A 21,140-nucleotide genomic window follows, 5' to 3' on the forward strand; every position below is an offset into this window, starting at 1 on the left:
CTATATATGACAGAGCTGTACAATAACTCCCAGTGATCTCATCTCATCGACTCAGACGAGGAGCAGGAAACAGTCCTGATAATAGCACTGGGTTGCCATTCAGAAGGGTCGTCGCTGCCAACCCAAGAGTCGAGAGCCAAGTTCAAGACACGATTATATAGATGCCGGATCATTAGCGTTGGAGCATTGCTGAATATAATGGGTCACTCTAAATTCACAACTACCCTACACAAACCTACACTACACAACACCAACGTTAAAATATACACATACAGAGGGTTGGAGCTGATCCTGTTGAGTGGCATGTTCCGCACACAACTCAGCCACAAAACGTAACTATTCCCTGTTCATTTGAGTTCACAACAGCCAGCACAGCCACCCTACCCGGTTGCACCGTACTGAGAACCAGGCGCTCACCCACTTTGTTTGTGGTGTATATGAGGTAGAATTGGAGGACATTTTGCATGAGGATGCAGACCTGTTTAATGGCACTGCATGTCTTAGAGGGCAAGATGTCAGGCTGCACATTGACCAAACTGCAACTGATAGCACTCAAGCATTGGCGAACACCATTTCACCTGCGAAGCCAAGTGGAATCAGACCTACCAAAGCTCATAGAGCCTGACATTATTGAACGAGTCCAAGGTCGCGCATCGTGGCGGTGTGAAAACCAAATCAAACTAACAAAGTCAAAATCAGTGTTGACATGCACTGTGTTGATCTTCCCATCAAGACTGTGAAACAGTAGCAACATCCTACATCGACTATTGCTGACATCATTGCCTGCCTTCGAGATGCCAAATACTTTACCAATTTGGATATTAATGTTGGCTACCGCCAGATTCTCCTGCACCAAGTGTCTCTTTACATCACAACTTTTTTCATCACACATTGACTATAAAAAAGACTTGGCTTTGGGTTCTGCTGCAGAGGTCTTTCAGAACATTATCAGAGGAATCCTTGCTGGGCTTTCTTTGGCCATCAATGTCAGTGATGACATCCTTAGCTCTGTACATTCACTATCAGAATACCAATCATGACTGCATCAGGTGTGAATTAGATAAGGATAATATAGGGCCTCATTACGAGTACAGTGGTGCAGGGAAGAATTGTGTTAATGCAGTGGTAACTATGTTACCACCGCAATGCAGCACTGCTGGTAAGATGGAGGATTACCTTCCACCTTAGCACCAGAAAACAGAAACATTGGTGGAATTACTGCCGACACAATTACAGCTGGTGGTAATTCTGCCAAAATCATCATGGAGTCCTATGGATACCAATAATTGGGGACTTACACCTCCTACCACCACTTGTAAGCATGCTGTAAATCCATGGAACCAACTGGCAGTAACAGTAATTTCATTTGCAGTATTTCAGCAGATTTGACCACCAAAATACCTCAAAACTTGTAATGTGGCCTTATTTCTTTAACTGACATGGCATGACCTGTACAAATTAGTGGACATCAAATATGCTAATGCACCACAAAATGAGCCGGAGGTTGCAGTTTTAGCGACATGTCAGGTTCATACAGTATCACGGTACTGCTGCTGAATCTGATAAAAGCATCTGGACCTTGGTCGTGTTGCACTCCACAACAAGAGGTCTTCCAAGTGCCTAAAGATGTCAGCGAACTACCCGAATATTGTCTATCTTACCTGGCAAAAAACCCACAGAGGGGTCGGTAGATATCAGACTCATTGATCTGGGAGCTGTCCTGACCCAGAAGAATCCTCAACACGTGATCACAGAAGTCACCTCTCAGCTGAGCATTATCAAGTTTACAACGAGAACATCACAGCGCCCTGGGGGTGCTGATCCTTCCGTGTGTATGTGTATGAACACCCATTCACTGTATTGACAGTCCCCAAGCCGCTCTTGCCTATTTTCAGAGTGTTTGCACCCCAAACTGCGAACTACCCGAATATTGTCTATCTTACCTGGCAAAAAACCCACAGAGGGGTCGGTAGATATCAGACTCATTGATCTGGGAGCTGTCCTGACCCAGAAGAATCCTCAACACGTGATCACAGAAGTCACCTCTCAGCTGAGCATTATCAAGTTTACAACAAGAACATCACAGCGCCCTGGGGGTGCTGATCCTTCTGTGTGTATGTGTATGAACACCCATTCACTGTATTGACAGTCCCCAAGCCGCTCTTGCCTATTTTCAGAGTGTTTGCACCCCAAACTCTTTCATTGATTGAGAAGTGGATCTGTAGACAGGCAGATGAACACATAATTCATAGCTACTACCCCTACCCCACCCCAATATTGCACAGGTGAAAAACGTTACTAACCGAGACGACCATACCAGCCTTATCACAGGCAGGTACAGGAACAAATGGACTTAATGTAACTAAAGATGGCGAGAATAAGCAAACTCACTGTTAACTGACACACGCACATGCAATAGACACAAAGCAAATATGCACTCACCATGACGAAAGACAGACAATAGGTCCAATATGCATTTATACACGAAGAATATTGATTTGAACCATAAAGACATGAAGAACATAACATGAGCAATGTATAAGCTGAATGCAATATGAACGACACATGTATATAGCTCACTAACAGAAACGTAATAGTACTGATCAGCCATTCTTTTCAAAATGGAAGCAGCAGCATGCATTCAAATTAATGAAAGGCCTTGAAGCTTTATGTAAAACTTAAACTGCTCAAATCACTGAAATACAGACCTGTGCAGGGCACAGACAGTAGCTGTGCAGACCCACCCAAGGTTACTGAGAAATCAGGGAGGTTTTGAAATGCTTGTAAGAGAACATGAGATAATAATTCTCATGGCACAAGGCATACTTTTCTAAGTTTAATTAAAGAACAACCAACCTTTGAACACTAGGTGCAGAATAATTTCTAAGCTAAACCCTTCATATGGAATGGATCGATTAAGTCTCTAGTTGTCAGGTTCAGGTTCAAACTCCCCCTTCTCCTCACCTGAATCCTCAGAGGTGCGATCCTTAAGAACAGCTTCAGGCTTCTGATTGTCCTTCTTCCTTTCCTTGGGTTGGTTATCCTTTAGTTTCCGACCTTTTCTTTTGTGTAAATAAGGTCTGGCCCCTCCAGAGGCCACAGTGACAGAGATGAGAAACTGCCCAGGGAGGCCCCCAGGAGGGCCAGCCTCGCCCCAGGGAAAAAGCCGGAAGGCAGAAAAAACCCTGGTTCTGGAGTGTTGCGGAGGTAAGGAAAAGTTCTTTCCAAAGACCAATTTCCAGTAATGATTAGAGTACTGCAAGATGAGAAGGGCTCAATAGCGCAGAAGGAACCGGAAAGAATATATGAACAGAATTTCAGGGGAAAAGGCACTGGAGCTGACAGGAAATGTAATAAAAAATATAAGCTGTGGTAAAGAAACCCCTAATACCGAAAGAATAGGAAGCTGAAGTCAAGTAGCTAGGCGCCGGGTGCAAGTAAGTACAGAAATGGAAGTCACGAGAGCTGCTCGCGTACAGAAAAGAAATACTGATGCTCGCGTGTAAATTAAGCGGCAGGGTTTGAATGGCAAGGCGCCGTACATTCAAGCAAGGAGGAAGAAAGAGTAGAATAGCGACAGAAAGAAAACACAAACTGGGTAGTGATTAAACAGCAGGATTCGGTACAAGAAAGAAAGAAAGAACTGAAAACACAGATACCAGAACGGATAGATCCCGGGGGAGCCGGGATACAAGAACGGGAGTAATCACATGGAAATATGCGTAAGAATAGCACAGGAGTGCGAGTGAAGTAGCAAGAGGAAAAACAGATACAACGCACCGGCAGAAGGGGTGGAGCCGGAAGTTATAGTGCAGGCCGCCATATTAGATGAGGACTAGAGCGATACCCTGAATAGAATTAATGCCGCCAGCAATTCCATAATTTCCACCCGCCGGTCCTGACAGTATACACCCTTCTCCTCGGGGGTCCCCCAGGTTTGCCCGGGTGGAAGTGGTGAAATCTCTTAATCAATCGGGGTGCATGAATATGGCTCACTGGTTCCCAGGACCTCTCATCCAACGGATAACCCTTCCAATGCACTAGGTATTGTAACCTACCCCGGCGGTACCGGGAATCAACCAAATAGGCCACTTCGTATTCTTCAGGCGCTGGGTTAACTTGAGCACGTACCCTGTGGACTGGTCTTTGGAAAGGATCTTCCTTGTATTCCTTGAGTAAGGAGACATGGAAGACTGGATGTACCTTCTTGGGGTAATCCGGGAGTCTGAGCTTAAACGCTACCGGATTGATCCGTTGCACTATGGGGAAAGGTCCGAGGAATCGGGGGGAAAACATGCCAGAATGGACCCACCTGGGCAGGAAACGGGTAGACAACCAGACCAATTGTCCCACCTGCCACGTAGGGTTGGGGCTTCTACTCTTGTCTGCCCATTTCTTTTGTGCCTGTTGACTGACCAGGTGAGTCTTTTGCGCAAGTTCATGTACCTCATGTAAGTCCTTCAGAACTCCGTCCACAGCAGGAATCTTGGTGGAAGGGGCACTGAGCCAGGGCAAATGTTGGGGATTATACCCATAGGTACAAAAAAAGGACTCATCTGGATGGATGTATGAAGGGCATTGTTGTAGGCGAACTCTGCTTGCGGAAGGAAGCGATACCAATTCTCCTGCTGAGGGCTACAAAAACACCTTAGATACTGTTCCAGACTGGCATTTAATCTCTCGGTTTGTCCATTACTCTGAGGATGGTAACCCGAAGAAAGAGCCCTGTGAATTCCCAGTGACTGGCAAAGAGAAGCCCAAAATCTTGAGGTAAATTGAGGTCCTCGATCTGAAACCACTGTACGAGGCAAACCATGTAAGCGGACTATATCCCGGAGGAATACAGCCGCTGTCTCTGAGGCTGACGGAACATGCTTGAAAGCGGAGAAGTGAGCTAACTTACTGAAAGAATCGACGGTTACCATGATCACAGTCATGTCATCCGAAGGGGGGAGATCCACGATAAAATCAGTGGAAATATGTTCCCAGGGGCGTTCAGGTAAGGTGTCTTGCTGTAATAGTCCCAGCGGTCTTCCCGTTCGATGTTTGGTGGAGGCACAAACCGAACAGGTAGAAACATACCGGCAGACATTGTTCCGAATGGTAGGCCACCAAAAGCCCCTGCGTAGCAGGTTGTAAGTCTTCCTGACTCCTGGGTGTCCTGTTAAAGGGGAGTCGTGGCACCAGGACAGGACTAGAGTCTGAAGTGTTTTGGTGGGAATGAACAAAGCATCTCCATGATAATATAACCCATACTTGCCTTGGATGATAGAGGAAGGGAGATCAGAGTCTGTTTGATATTGAGGTATCAAATCTTGAAGAAAGGAGAGAGTGGATGCAACAATCCTGAGCCCTGGGAAGACCAATTCGTGTCCCCTGTAGGTTCCAGAGCTTTCCCCTAGACTGCGAGACAAGGCATCCGCCTCCATATTTTCTGTACCCGGAATTTAGGTGATGTTAAAGTCATATTGCAGGAAGAAATAGGCCCACCTAGCGTGGCGTGCATTGGTGCATTCCATTTGTTGTAAGACCCGAAGGTTGCGATGGTCATTTCTGATGTCAAAGCTGTGAGTGGCCCCTTGCAACAGATGACGCCACTCTTGACATGCTAACTTGATTGCCAAAAGTTCCCTTTCCAGTACTGAATAGTTGCGCTCACTAGTAGTAAGGGTCTTGGAATAATAGGCCACAGGATGTTCCACCTCGTCCTCTGACTTCTGTAGTAGGATTGCCCCGACTGCACCTAAGGAAGCATCCATTTCCAAAATGTACGGTTTAGTCTGATCCGGCTGGACCAGTATGGGTGCCTTAGAAAAGCATTCCTTGAGTGTTATAAAGGCTCTTCTGGGTTCCTCATCAAAGACGAACCTTTCACCTTTCTTCAACAGGGAAGTAAGCGGAAGCACAGTATTAGAAAAATTGGGTATAACTCTCCGATAAAAGTTTGCTAAACCCAGGAAACTCTGTAGCTCCCTTATATTGGTAGGTTCCTTCCAGCTTCTGATAGCCTTGATCTTGATCGGATCCATCTCTATACCCTCCTTAGATAGGATGAATCCTAAGTAGGATACTGATGTAGCTTCAAATTGACACTTTTCCGGTTTGATCAGCAGCTGATGGGACTTAAGGCGCTGCAACACCTGCACGACGAGTCTTCTGTGTTCTGAAAGTGTCTTGGAAAATTTCAAGATGTCATCAAGGTAAACCACCACCATTATGAACAACATATCGGAAAACACCTTGTCCATGTATCTTTGGAATACTGCTGGAGCGTTTACAAGGCCAAATGGCATGACCCTATATTCATATAGACCAAATTGGGTGCAGAATGCCGTCTTCCACTCGTCTCCTTGTCTTATACGCAATAGGTGATATGCACCTCTTAGGTCGAGCTTTGTGAAATAGACAGCTCCTTGTACAGCTTCTAATATATCCCTTATAAGTGGCATGGGAAATCTGTCATGGATGGTAACTTTATTCAAGCCTCGATAGTCTATACAAGGACGTAACTCTGCTGAATTCTTTTTTGGGATGAAAAATAACGAAGCTCCACAGGAAGACTTTGATTCTTGGATAAGGCCATTCTGTAGATTTGCATTCAAGTATTCCCAAAGAGCATTCCTTTCCAGAAGCGAGAAAGGATACATGCGTCCAAAGGGAACTACGGCTTCTGGTATCAAGTTGATGCCGCAGTCCTCTGCCCTATGCGGTGGCAGCATCTTGGGTATGGTATCCAGGAATACTTCGGAAAATGCCTGATATTGAAGAGGGACAGAAGAAATGATCCTGGAATTGTGGGTTGATCTTCCTTCTTCCAATCTAGCATTGGTGGTTTGGGTAGTGGAGAGGTCCATACAGTTGGTCTTACAAAACAGTGAATCAAAGCTCACTTTGTTGTCTGTCCAGTTAATGTGCAGGTTATGCTTTCTTAACCACGGGATCCCTATAACCACAGGAAAATGAGCTGCTCTGATCAAATACCATGATCTCTTCATGGTAGCCCATCTCCATCTTCAGCGGGAAAGTCTCTGAGGTGATGGGTCCAGATGATAAAGGCCTGCCGTCAACCCCTTCTACTGGAATAGGAGCTGACTTGAGTCTGGTAGCCACCTGGTGTTCCGTGGCCCATCTAAGGTCCATGAAATTGCCTGCTGCTCCGCAGTCCAACATGGCTAATACCTCAGTGGGAGCAGAATCAGACAGCCACAATTTAACTTTGAACACCATCAGACTGTTTTCTTCCGTGTTGTCTAAGGTTCTTGAGTTGTTGCAAGGGTATTTGTCAAGTCCCCCGACACTTCCCTTGCAGTAGAGCGGGGGCTGAAGTTTTCCTTTCGCCGAGGGGGTACCTCTGGGCAGTCTCTCAGTAAGTGTTTGGAAGAACCACAGTACATACACAATCCTGTGTCCCGTCATCTTCTTCGCTCTTCTGGAGTCAGGGGACCTCGAGTGGCTCCTATCTGCATGGGTTCTTCTGCCATGGCTGAGGTTCTTGCTTGAGGAGAAGGGGAAGGGAGATTTATAGTCTGAGGAGTTCCTCTGGGTCGTCTTCTTTCTTGTCGTCTTTCCTGTAGGCCGTATTCTATCTGGAGAGACAATGTTACCAAATCTCGGAAGGACGCTGGTCTGGCAACTCTAGCAAGCTCATCCTTAATTTCGTCGTGAAGACCTCATCTGAAAATGGTCTGTTGGGCCGAATCTGGCCAGTCTGCCTTGGCCGCTAGTCTCTGGAAGCGGGAAATGTAGGTTTGAAGATCAGAGTTTCCCTGACAAACATCCAGAATGGCCTCCAAGGAGGAGTAGAAAACCTCCGGTCTGTCAAACCTTTCCTTGAACAGCTCAACAAAACGGTCATAATCATTTAGAGATGGGTCATTATTAGTAACTAACGGTGTGACCCAGGATAATGCGTTTTCGGAAAGGTTCGCGATGATGAAACCAACCCTTGATCTGGCCGTATCATAAGCATGGGTCCTGAAGGCAAAGTACACCTTACATGCATCTAGAAAGTCCTTAAGACCTCCAGGGTACCCGTTGTACTTTCCGAAAGAGAGTGGCATAGTGGGCAAGTCGCCATGATCATCCCGACGTAGAACTACCTGTTGTCGGAGTGCAATATTCTCTGTTCTCAGGGCTTGAACCTCCACGGTTAAATTCTGCATAGCAGCAAACAGTTCTTGGTATTGCTCCAATGAATCCATAGTGTGAGTTGGGCGTTGTATACTGTCAGGTTCAGGTTTAAACTCCCCCTTCTCCTCACCTGAATCCTCAGAGGTGCTATCCTTAAGAACAGCTTCAGGCTTCTGATTGTCCTTCTTCCTTTCCTTGGGTTGGTTATCCTTTAGTTTCCAACCTTTTCTTTCGTGTAAATAAGGTCTGGCCCCTCCAGAGGCCACCGTGACAGAGATGAGAAACTGCCCAGGGAGGCCCCCAGGAGGGCCAGCCTCGCCCCAGGGAAAAAGCCGGAAGGCAGAAAAAACCCTGGTTCTGGAGTGTTGCGGAGGTAAGGAAAAGTTGTTTCCAAAGACCAATTTCCAGTAATGATTAGAGTACTGCAAGATGAGAAGGGCTCAATAGCGCAGAAGGAACCGGAAAGAATATATGAACAGAATTTCAGGGGAAAAGGCAATGGAGCTGACAGGAAATGTAATAAAAAAATATAAGCTGTGGTAAAGAAACCCCTAATACCGAAAGAATAGGAAGCTGAAGTCAAGTAGCTAGGCGCCGGGTGCAAGTAAGTACAGAAATGGAAGTCGCGAGAGCTGCTCGCGTACAGAAAAGAAATACTGCCACTCGCGTGTAAATTAAGCGGCAGGGTTTGAATGGCAAGGCGCCGTACATGCAAGCAAGGAGGAAGAAAGAGTAGAATAGCGACAGAAAGAAAACACAAACTGGGTAGTGATTAAACAGCAGGATTCCGTACAAGAAAGAAAGAAAGAACTGAAAACACAGATACCAGAACGGATAGATCCCGGGGGAGCCGGGATACAAGAACGGGAGTAATCACAAGGAAATATGCGTAAGAATAGCACAGGAGTGCGAGCGAAGTAGCAAGAGGAAAAACAGATACAACGCACCGGCAGAAGGGGTGGAGCCGGAAGTTATAGTGCAGGCCGCCATATTAGATGAGGACTAGAGCGATACCCTGAATAGAATTAATGCCGCCAGCAATTCCATAATTTCCACCCGCCGGTCCTGACACTAGTGGTCAGAAAAGTAATAACACTTGCACTCAACGCTACTAGCATTGTTGATACTTGCTCATCACAGGGCACTTAGACAATGGGTTGAGAAAATGATCAAGATGTTGAAGTTTTAGTTGTTTCTGCCCACAACTCAGCTGATGAATGCTCCTTATATGGGGTTGCTACTCTGAGCACTCTAGTGGGAAACACATTTTCAACATTAGCACATGATTAAAAAATATAATGTATGCTCCTCATTACAAGGTCTCTTATTAAGCATTCCACAGAGGTGGCTGACCATATTAGCTTGCATAACATCAATATTTGTGCAATCACTGAATTGTGGCTGCATGATGCAGCAGGACATGCACTTACACTTGCCATACCTACGGATTTTAATATACTGAAAGCTGATCGTTGGAATGGGAAAGGTGGTGGAGTTGCCCTGATTTTTCACACGTCTCTACAAATTAGGAAGATAGGGGACTTCTCAATAGAAGACTGCGAAGTACTGTGGGTAAAGCTAGAATTGAATTCTAATGCAACCGTGAATATCTTTCGTATATATAGACCTCCTAACACCATGCCCGATTGTTTGCTTAACCTAACTGACTTGATTACATCCAGTCTTAAACCGAAATCTGGAATTCTTATCCTCAGTGATTTTAATTTGGGATTTGATGATGTGTCAGATACTCACTCTACCCTGGTTAATACAACACAGTGGGATTTAGGTTTCACTCAGCATGTTAAAATTCCCACCCATGTTAAGGGTAGGACATTAGACTGAGTGCTTACTCCGAATTTCATCATTGACGACCTAGGAAGTAATCGCTGTCCTGGTCTGATCATTATTTACTGGAATGGACTTTGTCCCTACCCATCCATCATGTAAGCAAACCAGAAAAAACCTGGGCCTCTTTCAGAAACCTTTGTAAGTTGACTCCTGCCGCAATGGCTCCATTTATTTAATCCACCATCAATACAGCTCAGGAGCTGGCGGAGGCCTACCAAAGTCCCCTTGACAAGGCTGTGAACTGTCTAGCCCGGTGAAAACACGCCTATACAAATCACAGCCTAATGGTATTCCCCTTCACATATTTGATCATGGGTAAAATACATAAAAAGGCCATATCTGATGCTAAAAAAAGTTCATATGACTAAAGAATTAAAGGAGCAACTTCCAGCTCCAAGGAGCTATTTATAATGCTTAGAGCTGGAGGATCCTTGTCCGCTCCCATCACAGGTCATTAAAGACTGTAACTGATGCCTGTATATCCGGAATGCCATGATTAACAAATTAAAGAACATTCATTCTTTGATTTCAATGATTGATTGTACTATGTTTATGAAAATTATAAATAAAGTATTTAAAAAAAAAAGAACATTCTAAAACATATTTCTGCTAACATGGATCTGGGAGAAGGCGTTAATATGGACTTCTCCCCCTTGATCACCAATGCCGATTGCCCTAAATTTGAGTTTCAGTCAATCAGTGAGCAACATCTAACTGAAGTCTTGAAGCAACTAAAATCTACAAATTGTAAGGGTGATATCTGTCCTGCCCATACAGTGAAAGAGTGTAGCCCTCAGCTTATCCCCTTGATTACCAAATGTATAAATGCCTCCTTTATGGAGAGCTCTGTCCCTGCAAACATTAAACATGAATGGATTTCCACTTTGGATGCAATTGTGCCAAGTAACTATCAGCCTATTACAAATGTTCCGTATCTCCTGAAAATATTAGGTGAAGTGGCATAGTTACAAATCAAAGAATTTTTACTTCGACATAGTATTCTGGGCCAAAAAAATCTCTATTCCGATGTGCCTACAGTACAGAGTCAACTCTTCTTGACTTGAAATCTAACATCTTTGATAAAGGGAATACGCCATGCTGGTGCTACTGGATCTGTCCGCAGCAATTGATCTTGTGGATCATTCCATCTTAACGGACCGACTATGTAGCACAGCACATTTCTCTGCTTTGGCCGCCAGCTGGGTGCAATAATTCCTATCGGACTGTTGGGTGTCTTGAAGTTATTATGCTTCAACATTTGGTGCTGTTGGCTTAGAAAATCCAAGATGGCGGAAAAGCCCACATTTGCGCCAGAATCCAGGAGAACCTCGCAGTTTTGCGCACACCAAAATGGTCCCCTGACCTGCCACCCACCAGTGCGAAGAAAGATGGTTCTGTTCAAAATCTGTTTTTATTAATGTCAAAAATTGCTAAGATCATGGGCCCGAAACCACCAAACAAAAATCCAACTCTGGTTGAGTGTTTTACTTTACTCTACTGCAGATCCACATCAATGCCATGTCAAGCAAGGATCATATACTATCAAGTAAAATCCTTTCTTTTTGAAATGTATTAATTCAAGACAGCTGTCAAAAAAAGGTGAGTCCCGGCATTGGACACTAACCGGCGCTAGCAATCTAAACTCTGATAGGAGAACTGTATTTCAGGAGTTGCAAACGTATCCTGAGCTACTTGGGACTTCAAAGGGTTGCTGATTAATGAAAATTCTTAACACCTGCTTTCCCAGAAGGCAGTCTGATTCAATTAACAGTTCAGAGACCCACACAACAGCCCAGGATATCGCATGGCCCTGTTGATTGAGAGGGAGGAGTTTCCCCTGCAGCCTGCAGGACACAACACAATAGACCCTTTCAATTGAATAGAAATGCAGATTAGGGTGCATCTGTCCACAGCTGCCCTGCCAGGAAGGAGAGGCCTGTGATCTCTGACTCACCAAGTTCTGGGGGGCATGTCAGACTGGTATGTGAATTCAATTAAGGGCAAATGTATGTTTGATTAAATTGCTTATAAAATCTTGTATTAAGCTCACAGAAATGTACAATTTGGGGGTCCTTAATATGGAAAATGCCCTCACGATTTGAGACCAAACTCCACTTTGTGCGGTGTTCTGGGACCGAACCCCGCTATTTATTAATATTCCAGACACTGTGTTTAGGATAGAGACATAGTAATTTCCAGTAATATGCTCACGGAAGGGTTGCAGGTCTGTGTAAGATATGATGAAAAACCAATGTTGCTAAAGCTACCAAAAACGAAAAAATGTTGTCATTTCTTACCCCAAGCTCTTAGAAAGATCAGAGTTGAGCAAGAATGTACCTTAATTCATCTGCAATGTGTACATGTAATTTCAACAAACTGTGTATCTGGGAAATATGTGTTTTGGGTAAAATTGATTTTTCTAAGTAAATGCAAAGGGGAGTGTTCTTTCTGTAGGCCATAAAATTGATGCCTGATTACGCTCCATTCCTTCTCCCAATCAAGGGAGAGAGGAGAGCTTGGCCAATTATAAGTTGTGAGGGGCAGGCTTAGTTATGCCCACGCACACACCCATTTTCAAAACACATAAAAAGAGACTGCTTTGGACAGGCAAGACATTCACTTTCCACTTTCTTGCGAAGCATTTTGCCGGACGACTTCAAAATCCAGAACTCAACTTCAGATAGATCCAGAACCAAGCCAGAACTTAAAGCAGGGGCCCATCCACAAGCTGAATCCTCTTCAGCAGTCCTCCAAATCTTTTGCAACCAAAATATTCAACAGCCGGGCGAGCTGTTTGATTCTGGCTAGAACCTTGGGCCAGAACCATATCCAGACCTAGAAAGCAGAGCTGTAGCCAGAACCGGTAGCAGACCCAGAAAGCCGTGCTGTATCCAGAGAGACCAGAACCAGAGAGACCAGACCGCAGTGCCGCTAGCAGACCCAGACCAGATCGCTGTGAGCAGAACCAGTACCAGAAGCTGCCAGAAGTCCAGTCCAATCCTGACCCGATCCGTGACGAAGTCGCATTCCTGTCCAAAATTAGGAGTGAGTATTCAGCCAGAACTGTGCAGAACCCATCTCTTTGTTTAAAATAATCTGATTCAAAACATTTGAACCTATCCAGAACTGCATCATAGGAATCATGTGTTCATCCTGTCATTTCAAAGCTGTAAAAGTGTAATTTTGTCATTCTGAAGTTTACTTTCATTTCGAGAAACTATCTTCACAAAATCGTCCGTATCTTTTGAATCGTAGGTGCTAGGAACGAGATTTAACTTTCACTTTAAAGCTAAGATTCTACGCTTTCCAAGCCTAAAACCGACTTTCTATTCATTATAGTTTTTCTGTAAACGCACTCAACGCACTCAGAAAAAGTGCTGTGATTTGCGATTTGGTCCAATTAGCTCGTGTCAAAATAGCCGCTTTTGCTTGAACTGCTAAAATTCGTTTTCAACCTGCTAATCCCTCATTGAGCATCGCAAGGGTGACTTGAACTAATCTTAAATAGCTATCACCTACCCTGAACCTCCTATAGGGAATTAAAAGCATTTTTAGCATATTTTACTTCATTGCCACCACATTTAAAAGGATTTGCCTGCTTTAAAATCATACCTGTTTTCCTCTAGGCTCGCTGGGGGGAACTGGAACTTTGTATTGCATTTTGTTTGTATTCATGAAAATTGTGTGCTCTCCTTCCATCTCCTTATATTGCATAGGGGGGGAGTGAATTGACACTACGGGAAAAGGGAACATATTATCTCTTGTGAAACCCTATCAGTTTATTTCTGTATGCCATTCTTTCCATCATTATTTTTCCTTGAAACTATAAAAGCATTCTCAGTTACCTTTTCCTTCCTATACCAACTCCTAAGTAATTAAATAAGCGTACAATTGTAATATTATCCATTGTTGATCACTGTCATATTCTTAAGTGTGATATCAAATATTAATTTATTATAAAAGTGTGATATATATATATATTGTTTAATTTTTCCAATAAATCTTTTAAATTGCAAAACACACCTACTTCTTGGCTCAGTCAGGTCAGGGGTATTCAAAGAGAGGGGCGTTATATAAGGGTTTATCATCCAGAGTATAACTTGTCATAAAAATATATAAATAAGGGCTTCCCTTGGGCGTCCCAGACGAGGCACTGACTTAGTGGGATTGCTGAATTGAAGTCACTTAGGCTAGAGTTTTCTTTCAGGAGTTGATGGCAGATTAGTTTTTGGTATCATGTGGCTTACCGCAGGGTTCCTGCCTGCCGCCAACTCTCTTTAACATCTTCATTCTCCCTTTATTTGATCAATTGGATGCAGCTGGGATTATTTGTGCCAATTACGCAGATGATAGCCAGCGTCTGGTGCCACTTTCAGGAGACTATGCTCTGGATTCCATCTGCCTGAATCTCATCTACAGTCGTATTCAGACTTGGATGCGAGCTAATAAGCTTGTCCTTAATGATTCTAAGACTGAGCTTATGGTTGCTAGTACTGCACCTCAGCTGCGGAAGCTTAGCCAAAGGTATTGTTGGTTTGACATTGCTGGCTGCTCCATTAAAACTCAAACTAAGGTTAGGGCTTTGGGAGTAACCCTCGATCAAGATCTGACCATGAAGGCGCAGGTGAACAGTCTGATCTCATGTACATCGTATCATTTGAAACCATTGCCACAGCTTCGGCCCTTCCTGAGTACTTACAAATGTGCCGTGATTGCACGCACCATTATCAGAGCCAAACTGGACTATTGTGCAATTCATCTATTAAGGATTGCCAAAGGGGAACTCTCCCGGCTACAAGTCATCCAGAACAATGTTGTATGCATTGTGGAAGGACTTCTTAGAACAGGTCATGTATCCTCTGCTAGAAGAGCTTTGCATTAGTGACCAGTGAGCAGCCGAATATTGTTTTGTGTGCATTGTATTACCCATCATTGTCTCTATGGTCAGCAACCCGAGTACATGGCCAAACGTATCTCATGGCTGCCTGCCCGCAGTACACTGTGCTCAAACAAAACCTCTCTTCTGGTTATTCCACGGATTAAACTTTCTTGTGTGGCAGATTGATCTTTCCCTCGTGCAGCTCCTAAATTGTGGAATGCACTTCCATCGGATCTGAAGTGGCTACATAGGATTTTATGATCAACAAGATCAACAAGATCAAAAGCTGCCGAGAGGTCTAGGAGAGGTCTAGGAGGAGCAGTAATGCGGTTTTTCCATTATTTCTCAGAGTGTCAATTTGGGCCTTGAGGTCAATGAGTGCGGTTTCTGTGCCGTGTTGGGGTCTAAATCCTGATTGCCGGACTCCTAGGAGGTGGTTTTGTTCAAGGAATTTTTGAATTTGTAGGTAGGCTGTCTTGTCAAGGATTTTTAGTAGGAAGGGGACGGTGGTGATGGGTCTGTAGTTAGTGGGTACGGCTGGGTCGAGTGTGGGTTTTTTTAGTAGGGGGAGGACCCAGGATTCTTTGAGGATGTTGGGGATAGTACCAGAAGAGAAGGAGGCGTTGATGAGTTTGATGATGAATGGAGAGAGGTCTCTGGCTGCGTCTTTGATAATTTGAGGTGGGCATAGGTCGTCTTGCCAGTTAGATGGTTTGAGGCCGAGTATGATTTTTTCCACATCTAGCATGGAAACTTTGGAAAGGCTGAAGCGAGTGAGGGGGTTGGAGAGGTGTTGAGGGATGGTGCGTGGGGGGGTGTTGTTGGGTATAGAGTTGGATAAAGTCTCTTTCTTGTTGTTAATTTTGATTTGGAGGCCTGCAACTTTATTGGAAAGGGCATTTTGGATGCTAGTGCACCATTGTTTGTCTTTCTTACAGGTGTCTGGGGCCGGGATGGGTGTCTCTAGCTCTTTTAATATGGTGAACACTTCTTTAGTGCTGGATTTGGCATGCAGTATTCTCAGGTTGTAAGATTCTTGTTTGGCGAGGAGGATTTCTTTTTTATAGGTAGAAACTATTTTGTTGAGGATGAGCTTGTTGCTGTCTGTGGGAGCTTGTCTCCAAATTTGTTCCTTTTTGCGTTTCTCTAATCTGAGGGCTTTTAGGTGGGCCGTGAACCAGGTTTTCAGGTGATTTATTGGCTTGGGTTTTCTCAGCTTTAGTGGTGCGATGGCATCTAGGGCTAGGCGCATGCTATTGTTGTAACTTTCAACCAGATGGTGGGGGTTGGAGTTGGCAGGGAGTTGGTTCAGTGTAGGTAGAATGAGAGGGATGAGTTTTTCCATAGTTATATTGTTCTTGCTTCTAGTCGGGATGGCTGAAGCTGGGGAGATGTTAGCGATTGGGCTGGCCGCTTCAAGTATGAAGGAAAGGAGGTGGTGGTCTGACCAAGGTTGCGGGGTGATGGCAGTGATGGAAATCACGCAGTTGTGGTCTGCTATCCAGTCAAGAGTTCTCCCTTTGTTATGAGTGGGGGTGGACACTCTTTGGGTGAAGCCTAGTTCTGACAGTGAGTAATTAATGGCAGACTCTTGGTTGTCTTTAGGGTCATTTTAGCCAAGGTTGAAGTCTCCTAAGAGGAGGCATTGAGAGGTATTTTTTAAGTTTTTAGAGAGTATGGAGTTAAGGTCTTCCTCAAAGGAGCCTAGGGGCCCTGGGGGTCTGTATAGTAGGTGGATGTTGATGGTTTGGGAGTTGGTGGTGGGGAGTTTGGCTGTGAGCAATTCACAAGATGAGTAGCGATCGGTAGTGTCAGGTTTAAGGTTGAGGTGGGTATTGCCGATTATAGCGGGGCCATCGCCTCTATAATCAGTTCTGTCTGCTCGGAGGATGGAGAAATTCTCAGGGATGGGTAGCGCAAGGGCTGGGCCAGCTGCTGCATGAAGCCAGGTCTCAGAAATGGCCAAGAAGTCTAATTCTTCTGTTAGGATGAGGTCTGCTATGTCTGTCACGTCGGCTACTACAGATCTCGCATTGATTAAAGCCCCTCTTATGTGTGTAGTGGCATGTTTACTCATAGTAGGTGAAGAGGATGATGATAGAGACTTATGTTTGGTCGAAGTATTGGTTTGGGTGTGCTTAGGTAGGATAGTGCGTTTGTTGGAAGGGATAGCCAGTATGTAAGGCTGGGGTCAGTTTGATGGTTTGGTATGGGTAGTATCCCTAGCTCTGGGCTCATATATTTTGGGGAGTCTGGTGCGTAGTTTGGAGTTTCTAGCAGAGAGGTTGCACGGTGTAGAGAGGTACATGGTGTGTGGTGGGGTTGTAACCATGCTCGTCGGGCCCGGGGGGGGGGGCTGAGATAACTAGTTGCGTGGATAAGGTGGAGGATGACTCTCAGCAGTACTGAATATATACCCGGTAGGTACATTTGGGTGGGAGGAGGTGCGAACAGTGGGCATGTGTCTAGTACCAGCTGGTTCCTGAGTTGTTAGGTTCCTGGGGGCTGGGCAGTAGATTTTCGAATCATAGGGGCGTGAGGAATCACCTTGGATTGCATATATTAGGTGTGGCGGGGCTTCAGGTGAGTATGAGAGTCATAAGGTATCTAATGTCGCACTGGATAGTGTAGACTAAGTGGGGCCAGGGTTCAACTAGATTCAGAATCAAGTTGACAGCTGAAACATATTAGCTGAAACGGTTTATAGTGATATAATCAAAAACAAAAAGGTCAAAAGTCAAAATGTCGAAAAAAAAAGTTGCATTTTCTTTAATGACTTTTTTCTAAATGGGGGGGTTCACCCCCCAAACCCCCTTTTTTAAAATGTTTTGTTTTGTTTTACCCATTTTTTTTTTTATTCCCGGACCCCAAAATAAATATATAATTAAAAAAAGAGGAATTCGACTTTTTTTTTTTCGACATTTATTTTTTGACATTTTTGTCTTTCGACCTTTTTTTTCGATATTTTGACTGCACACCAGCTGAAACATATCTGGACACCGTAAATCAACATAGGTACAATTTTCGATTTATAAAATTTCAGGTGGAGAACTATTGAAAATTTGCCAAATTTGTAATTGACATTTCTCATCTGAGCTACAGTTTTTGTTGCCTTTATATAGAAGCCTTACATTATTGTTTCTTGCCCGGCGTGTTAAAAATGTCAAAGCCCAAGTACTTCATACTGTCAACCTCAACTACCTATTCTCCTCCCAGCCATACTTATTTTTTCTTTACACGTTTTCCTGCTGTTAGAGTTATCAGTTGTGTTTTTCGAGTGTTTATAATTAAGTCGTTTTCTTGACAGTATTTGCATAGAGCCTTCAGCAGCCTTTGGAGGCCCACCTTAGTGCGGTCTAACAAAATAATGTTGTCCACATATGTTACTGAAAACATTTTTGTTCCCAGACCTTTGGGGTCAATGAAACAGGCATGCTTAAGGTGTCTTTTCAAATGCGCCATATAGGCGTTAAATAGAAACGGCGCAAGAATACAGCCTTGGCGAAGGCCATTATTGGTGTCAATCTTGCCCGACAGTAATCCCTGCTGGTTAAGTCTAGTCCAAATTTCCGAATGATCGTGCAAATGCATAAGAGGCACCAACAATCCCTTTGGAAGGCCCCAATCTGCAAGTTTCTTCCATAGCTTGTTCCTATTTACACGATCAAAGGCCAAGGGCAGATCGACCGATACCACATATACCTCTTTCTACACTCCATCCTAGGCCAGACGTTGGGAATAATTTATCACCCAACCTGCCAAGCTGACGACCACGTCAGACCGAAAACCCAGTTGATTAGACTTAAGAATGCCATTAGACCTAACCCACTCTTCCAAAGAGGAAAGCAAAACTGCCCTTACTATTTTGGAGTCTGCATCAAGAAGAGCAACAGGCCTATAATTTTCAGGAGCCTCTCTATCTCCTTTCTTAAAAATAGGCACTATGCGTGCTTCCTTCCAGGAATCGGGAGCGCACTTTGCATGTATAATTGACTGGAAGTGATTATATGTTATGCTTGCCCACAACTCTGGTTCTGCTTTCAAGACTTTGTTACAGCATCCATTCGGTCCTGGGGCTCTTCTATGACATATAATAAGTTCAATCTGTTCTGAGGGATATAGGTTAAAGGGTCGAAATAAAAAGGATTGAATGCCACTTTTTCGAGTCAAAAGGACCGTAAAAAAATGGTCGAATGCATTTTTTATTTTTTTTTATGTGGGGGACCCCCCCAACCCCCTGTTTCTTTAAAAAAACATTTTTTTTAACTATATTACATTTTTAAAAAACGAAACATAAAAAAATGCATTTGAAATTTTTTTTTCAATCCTTTTGATTCGAACTTTTTGTCATCCGATCAAATGACTGAACGCTGTTCTGAGGACGGTGACATAGCCCACTTTTCAGATTTCAAAGTCCCCCAAATTACTGAGGTGTCTGCCGGTTTATTATATAATTGCGAGAAGCGTGAAGTCCAAACATGCTCAGTTATAGGGTTAGATTGGACTTCAATCTGCAGGCTCTCTCTCTTTGCTTTATCAATTACAAATCATTTGCTTCTGAGACATTGGGCCTCATTACAAGTTTGGCGGTAGCCTTGCCAGTAAAACCGGCAGGCTGCTGGCAAACTTGCTAAATTTTCCGGCACCAGCGAATGGGCAATTACCGGGTCATTACGACCCTGCCGGACCCGGTAATTGCCCATTCGCGGGCGCTGGCAAATATTATTCCCCATTTCCATTGATCCCCATGGGGCTCAATGGGAATGAGGAAGCAGAGACACCGGCACCATTCGTGAATGGTGCCGGTGCATCCGTCATGCTATGCTCGCAGGTGCCGGTTCAGCTGCCAGACCAGTCCTGGTGGGGGGGAAGACACCCGCGAGCAGAACACGTAGTTTGCCCGGCTGGTAGCTACGGCACCGGCAAGCTTACCCGTACCGTAGTTACCGGACCGGCAAACTTGTAATGAGGCCCATTGTGCCTCCTACAGTGGAGATTAAGGAGGTTATTCACTTTCTACCTGTTTTACTTGTGCTACTTTTTTGTTATTTTTTTATTTATTGAGTTTTTGCCAAAAAAATGACTTTTGACACATTTACAAAAATAGTAAAATCTCATAAACTCAAAATAAGAAAAAATCTTTTTATTCAAACACAGTAACTTTACATAAGTTAAACATATAAACTTCAAGAGAGAGCATTTGTATCCTAATAAAACAGAACACAAGGCTTGAAAAGGAAAAAAGAAAGACAAGAACAAGAGAAAAACATTTCAACACCTTACAACACAATAATCATGAATTCAACATAATCCTTGTTCCAGGGAAGTCTCATCCATTTAGCTACAGCTCTTACTGCAATCAGTTTCTCACCCTCATCCCAAATTCAATTCCTTGAAGAGTGACACAACTTCGATGCTAATCTATCCCAAAACGCATCAGAATTTAACCAGCACGCATCATGAACAAATCTGTTTAATCTTGCGCCTCTTAGATCCCAAGTGCCAGGGCATTTTGATAAAAGGTGTTTAATTGACTGTCGTCGTTTTTCGTCACATTTATCTCATATATCAGAGGTACATGCCTGTTTACTCCTGATTGACCGAATCTCCAAAGATGGTAATAGATTTAATCTAAATCTCAGGAATTCTGATCTGAACACTGGGTCTGATGATTTTTTTTTAAAATAAGAGGGCAGTTGCGGCCTTCGTTGGGGCATCAAAGAAAAAGACGACAATATCTTTGCCATCCTCATTTTATCAATCGTTCCTATTCAATCTCCTTGTTTCATACGTTCTTTAACTTTGCAAGGATTTTGAACAAGGAGATCGAATATGCAGTCTGAGTTAACCAATATTTACAAGCATTTTGATCTTAATTTATTGAGAAACGTATTATCTCTTTTCATTAACTCAGCTACATCCTCATAAAGAGAACTTTTTGGTGGATCTAGGATCAGCCTAGGCATAGTCATCCACTTCCAATCCATCCATGACCTTAATGAGGTCAAACCCAATTCATATCTGACAGGCACACAATTTGGCAGATTCAGAGTTCTCTTCCAAAGCTTGGACTCAATTTTATCCCAGTCTATCTCCATAGACAGTGGGTTGGAGTCCAGACCAAATAGGATAGTTGGCACTATTTGTAAAATCTTGATTTGATCCTTTTCATTTGGGACCCCCAAATGTATGGCTTTCAGGTCAATGGCTGATAGAAGGTGTTTTTTTTTGGGAAAGATTTAATTGTTGCACCCAAGTAGATAACTGCAGTTACTATTTC

Source organism: Ambystoma mexicanum, chromosome 6q, assembly GCF_040938575.1.
Source record: "Ambystoma mexicanum isolate Mex_15411 chromosome 6q, UKY_AmexF1_1, whole genome shotgun sequence".
NCBI lineage: Eukaryota > Metazoa > Chordata > Amphibia > Caudata > Ambystomatidae > Ambystoma > Ambystoma mexicanum.